Genomic DNA, 6,685 nt, shown 5'->3' with positions numbered 1-6,685 from the left:
TCAAATATTTTGTTATTATATAGACGCTTTGCCAATATTGACCACAGAGAGACGCTTTTATGAAGCAATCAAGGATGGATCAGGAACATTCAAGAGAAAGTATACCCATTTTCTCTTTCTACCGAAATGATTTTATGCAAACCTTTGGATTAAGTTACCATGAAGTCATCCACGTACAGGATTATGAAAGGTAGATGTAGTATAGTGGAAGACTGGTGTTGTTATATACTTCAAAGAGAATTTTCCCCCTATTTCTCTCTCATCGTATGCAGGGCATGTGCAATTAAAGGTCTGATCCTCATTACACCCAAATCAAGATTTCCAAGAGCATGTTTCTCACTGATCTCGTCGTCTTAAGAAATCCTGAGTGTGTTTAACCCTGTCTGCATGCGCCAGGGAATTTGGAGTGGTGTGTGCAATGCCATAAACGTGTTCGGCAGCCAAAGGGTTAGCGTGGACATCCACACCATATTTAAGTTGTATTTGAAAGCTATACTCTCTTAATTTCTAGGATTTATTTTTAAGTCCTAAGGATTTATTGCTTTAAGTCCTAGCGGACTGTAAATACAGACAAAACCTTAGGACTTAAAAGTAAGTCTTAGCTAGGACTTAAAAATTTAAGTCTATGTTCGACTTAAATTTCAAGTCTATAGGATTTATTTTTTAAGTCTTATTAGATTACATTTAAATCTTTCTTAGACTTGTTTTTAGAATAAATCCAGCTTGGACTTAAACGACGAAAGACTTATATTAAGCCTTCCTTGGATTTATTTCAAATAAATCCATCATGGATTTAAACTCAGACTACTGAAAATGACAGCCAATTGATGCACTTTCTTCACATGTAAAGGTCTATTTATCTTATCAAAATCAAACTGATGCATTTTTCACAAACATCGATAAGTTACAAAATATAGAGATGATTGTCATACACATGTAGGCTCCAGAAAAAATGAAATACGACATGATGAAAACAGAGCATATTTTGCAATAGTCTCAGATGGTCACATCTTCACATTCATGTTACTGATGCTTCTTTCACTGTGTTCTGTAAACAAGTTACTAGATGACTGGAACCTTCATTGCCAAATAGATTACTTTTTTCACTTTTTTTATCTTGCAAGATGACTCCATACGACTCGAGTCAGACTTTCAATTTATGTATTTCTTTCCCTGGTGAGCATCGTTAAGTCATAAGATGGAAACTATGAACAAATAAGATTACATATGAATTCTAATAACATAAATTTTAGAAATGATGCTGTGTAATAAACAATACAGCCTGCATTAACTTGACGTTTAGATTTACACGCTTTGTCCCATGCATGCAATTTAAAGAATTATTTGATTTTTTTTTTTTGGAATGATGCATAGTATAAATTTAATCAAAAGGGAAGTAAAGGCCAAAATTAGTGTAATCAAATTAGAAAAGAGAAGAAATTTCCCTACACAGAATGGTGCAAAGACTATGAAAATCAGCTACGAAATAAGGAAGATATGCCTCTTTTCAATTTCACACATTTCCAGAAAACAGATCTTGTCCAGTCTTTATGAACGTCCAAATGAGGGAATTGATTACCGTATGTCATTCCTTCAAAATATTTTTACACTTTTCACTTGCATGTATTTGCATATTCATACGGACTAGTCAAGAAATGTTTTCTGAACACGTGTTACATTTCCTTATTTCTTACCAGACTTTCCTAATTTTTCCACTATTTCGTAGGGAAAATTTACAATTAGATCCAAACTGTATTACATACAACAGTAGGGATCAAGAACTATGTGAACTCTGAAGTAAATTCACCTTAAAACATTAAGAAGCTCAAATAACAACTATCATTCTAAACTTATTTCTAAAATTCCTTGAATATCGATTGTCTGAAATGGATTTACATAAGTACATTTCCATACTGCATTTTGGTAGACAAAATGTTTGACAAAGAATATACAAATTCCTGCTTAATCTATTGATACTTAAGAATCCATCTCAACTGATGACAGGGAACCATCTCAAGAGACTGTTCAAGTGAGATGGACCACTAGTTTCTTAATTACTTTGATGTCATATTTCATAACAAAGCACTATGTCGAAGTGATGCAATCTGAATTTTTAACTAGAACTATCACTCATTGTGATTAATATACCCCCAACCACAACTGAGGGAATTAGCTCAACCAGGATTATTTTTTCTTACTTTTTAATAAAGAAAAAAATTACCATGGCAATGCACTGTTCCACCTCTCAAATCAAGTGCTCAAAAACTGAGTGAGCAAGATAAATAAACTGACGATTTCTATGGTTTTTATTAAAAATTGTGTAACCATGGCAATACAATGGACATTAAGAAAAAAATGAAGTTTGCACAACTATAGGCCCTATATCATAGCCGTCATATGTGCCAAATTTCAAGCCAAATGCTAAAAGGGTGAGGGGTTTAGTTGAATTCACATTAGTGTATCATTTTCATGCAAAATATACTGTTACCATGGCAACACATTTTAAACACTGACAAAAGATTTTTTGCTCATCTAGGTAATGTAGAGGTAACATGTGCCAAATTTGAAGCCAAAATTCTCTAAACAGAGACAGGATAATCGAAGTGTTTGTATGATTTTCATTGAAAATGCACCGTTACCATGGCAACACATTGTTTAACAATGATAAAATATGAAGTTTGCATATTTCTGAACTACAATGGTTGCATAAGCCAAATTTCAAGCCAAATGCTCAAAGACTGAGGGAGTTACCTGAATCCAAAATATTTTTGTATGATTTTCATTCAAACTATGTTGTTACCATGGCAACACAATGATCAACAATGATGAAAGGTTAAGTTTGCACATCTACGTACCATAGTGGTCAGTTGTGCCAAATTTCAAGCTAAATGCTCAAAGACTGAGGTTGTTACATGAATCCACAATATTTTTGTATGCATTTTAGTGAAAAGATGATGTTACCATGGCAACGCATTGTTCACCATTGATGAAAGATAAAGTTTGCACATCTATATGCTAAAGTGGTTGCATGTGCCAAATGTCAAGCCAATTACTCAAAGAATGAGGGAGTTAACTGAATCCACAATATTTTTGTATGATTTTCATTCAAAATATGCCTTTACCATGGCAACACATTGATCGACATTTACGAAAGATTACGTTTACACATCTACATACCACAGTGGTCTTTTGTGCCAAATTTCTAGCTAAATGCTCAAAGACTAAAGGAAGTTAGCTGAATCCACAATATTTTTGTATATTTTTTGGTTTAAAAAAAAAAGCTGTTACCATGGCAACGCATTGCTCACCACTGACGAAAGATTATACACCATATATATACCATATATATACTATATACCATAGTGGTCATGTGTGCAAAATTTCAAGTCAAATGCTCTAAATTTGTTTAAGGTGCCCATCTGCGCTGAATCTATCCTTCCTCGTGGGTTCAAGCACATACTTTGGCTGGAAAACCAAAGTTTATTTCTTTATAAATAGAGAGTTTCATAAAGTGTTTAGCCACAACGTCATAATGAAAATAGCAACAAATCAGCGCTCAATAAATGTGATGGACAATGGCTCAACAACACTGTGGGAGTGATGAAAATTAGGCAATCGTTGAATAATTACAAAAGTGTTCAGGGGAACTTAAACTTTCTCCTTTCAATTTAAATCATATCTATATGCCAACTATCTGGCATTACTTTTTTTTTTCATCATCAACCAGACATAATATACAGAAAACAAGCCAAAGATGAACAATAAACAAATTGAAACTGGACATGTTTAAAAACTTGAAATATTGTTTAAATGTTCACGTGGCAATGCAAATGCAAAAGTGAGGCACACACATACATGATAGCACCTCTAAAGGAAACATTGGGCATTAACTTTCCTTATTGTGTTAATTGTGTTATTTTTATTTAAAAATGCACCAAAAAAAATTAAAAGGAAGCTTTACTACAACCAGGGCATGACAGATATGCTTCTTGTGTGCATGGATTTGTAGCTCAATATAAATGGAAAAGTGAGGCACACATAACATAACTCAATATCCATGAGTCAAACATTATGCATGATAGTATCTTCAAAGGAAACATTGCAGCATTTTACCTGTGTTACTTACTGCGATTCAAGAATTCACCGAAAATTAAGAAAACTTTGCTGCACATCAGGGCAAGTCAGATATGCTTCTTGTGTGCATGGGTTTGTGGCACAATGTCGGAAAATCGTACTAGCATCATACACTGACGTGTTCTTGAAGTTCGTGGCTAATGCCCAGACCGAAGCCCTCACTTGGGATCGTAGCAGTACATGAATATGCCGCCACAAAATCAAAGAATGCTTCAAGCACCCAAGCATATTTGACGATGAAGACACAGTGGGCTTTAAAGAGTCTGTCAAATTCTTGCTTCCGGTCATCTCCAGCCTGGACTTAGTATGGTGTTGTCCAGGATGAGAAAATACTGGATGTACGTCTAGTCACTCCCTTATCTGACTAAGCAGGGCTGGCTGAAGGTGGCATCTTTAGCATCAGTGAACTTCGCGCTTCTCACTCGTGATGTGTACGTTTCGCGCGGATCAACTTGGCGTTTCCCGTTTGCTAGGGCTTTCAGGCGGGAGAATCTCCAGATCAGAAGATGCTTGGCTGGGGTTGGAGTCTCTGCATCAGCAATACCATGAACATTGGTTCCTACCTGAAAAGAGATTAAACATGTATAGCACTACTGATATTTCGAACTAAATTTCACTTGAATCGTTGAGCAAATGACAAAGGCTACAATTATTATCAAATAAACTTTGCATCACATAGAGGGAAGTTAAGTTCTCAGTGAAAGGGCACTCTGGATGGAAAAAATATTAAAATATAATTTTACATATTGATCTTAAATACAATGTACTAATAACATATACATCACATACCTTTTAGTTTGTGATGTACAAGTAAATATTTCTGATATATTTTGGAATATATTATTTTAAAACATTTTGTCTTATCTGGTAAGCCTCAAGCCTTGAAAAAAATTCCCAGAAATTAGATTACTTTTTGCCATCATCGGGGTGGGGCCTACTTGATATTTACATGTTCCAGACTCATAAGATATTTGAAGTACGTACTATTACAAATCAATAGAAGTGAGCATGCATTTTTAATCCTTAATTTAATGAATTTAAAAGAAAACTGTCAAAACACTGTAGATACCCCTACACAATACTCATTGCTGAATGTTCTAAAGTTTGTTTCAAAAACACTGATATATCAGAGAAGAAAACTTTGCATTTCTCACGACAGCATGAGAAATTCAGATTTTTAAATTCCACCTGTTACTGAGTACATGCAGATTCTACACGAGTCTTGCTTTGTAATGAAGCTCAAATATTCTTCTCTAAACATGAGCTGGTACTTAAAAGCCCAATGAAACATGCATATTGATAATTCTCAAAATTGGAAGCTCAATGATTTGATCATAAACTGATTTCAAGTCTATAAACATTAAGCATATATACTGTACTTACAGGCACATACAAGGTAGTCATTCTGCACCAGGTACTGCTGGGCATCCCTCGGGAGCATGAGAGGTCCTCTCCCTTTCTTCTACATGGGGATGTTGGGTCTGTGAAGCATCGCTGCAAGTAGCGACATTCCACACAATTCCTATAGAATGGAACACAATACAAAATTTTTTTTTTTAAGTATTTCACACATTCTCTTTAACATATTAGATATGACGTATTGTATCAGCTATGACAATCCCTAACATTCAGTTTTCGACTTATTATCAATATTAGTCTATGGAGAGCAAACTCGTACACATTCACTTTCCTGAAAGGTGTAATAGCAATGAAGCATAAACAAATGAGAAAGTTTTACTCTTACACTTTGGACAGAAATTGTTCCAGTAATTATAATCAATGCCACAAGATCTATGAGGATTGCCGGAAGGACTTACTGTCTCCATCCATGTCTTCATATCTTCTTAAACGATGTCTTGCAACTAAGGGTAGTTTCGCTTGGCAAGTGCAAGATTCTATTGACGTAAAATGGCCCCCATCTGTTCACCATCTCCTGCACTTTTCTCGGTACAACTGGGCAAAATCCGCATTGATCTGAAAATAAACACAAAAACTGTGAAATATCAGTGATAAGGAAGTGGAAAATGAAAAACAGAAACGCTTGACAAAAAAAAGGAAGAAAACAAATATGCTTCGGGGGTATAAACGGTCGCCATAGCCACATTTCTAGGTTTTTATGTAATTAACTATTTCTTATTGGTCTCGAGGGTTGTATTTCATGCTGGAGGAAAAAATGAGACCGATATCTGATTTTTGTTTCAGATGTTATCGTTAAAATCAATTTTTAGAAATACCAGGGATGTCTTGCATAAACACCAAAAAGGGATAGTCCTGACAGAGTACTCCTTGGAGTACAAATTAATACAAATAACAGGTAATTTGCATTCCCTTTATCTTAAAAAATATCAAAAGTAAAAAAAAAAAAAAAAGGCCTCATATATATTGTAAAGCTTCACAACATTCTCTCACTGGTGTATGTGATGCTTAATGCATACATCTCAGCCAGAAGTGTAGATCTGTACAATTTTTAAGTCTAGATCCTTCTACTCAAATGCAGATCACCACATTGATTATGCTACAAAGAGAAAGACTGGAGTAGAATATCTTTATC

The 6,685-nt window shown here is 34.8% G+C and overlaps 1 long non-coding RNA gene across 1 annotated transcript; it reads right to left on the bottom strand.

The window, feature by feature from the left end:
- Positions 1 to 3,370: 3,370 nt before the first annotated feature.
- Positions 3,371 to 6,469, bottom strand: LOC139726334 (uncharacterized). Its single transcript, XR_011710620.1, has 3 exons — positions 5,952 to 6,469; positions 5,518 to 5,656; positions 3,371 to 4,697 (listed from the first exon to the last, which is right to left on the bottom strand). It is a non-coding gene; the product is annotated as an uncharacterized lncRNA (long non-coding RNA).
- Between the last annotated feature and the right edge of the window lie 216 nt (positions 6,470 to 6,685).

The sequence above is a fragment of the Diadema antillarum genome, unplaced genomic scaffold, assembly GCF_040938485.1.
Source record: "Diadema antillarum isolate AM-2024a unplaced genomic scaffold, OU_Dant_1.0 scf00000017, whole genome shotgun sequence".
Taxonomy (NCBI): domain Eukaryota; kingdom Metazoa; phylum Echinodermata; class Echinoidea; order Diadematoida; family Diadematidae; genus Diadema; species Diadema antillarum.
Note: the sequence above shows the minus strand (reverse complement) of the source record. Positions and strands in the feature narration are given on the sequence as shown.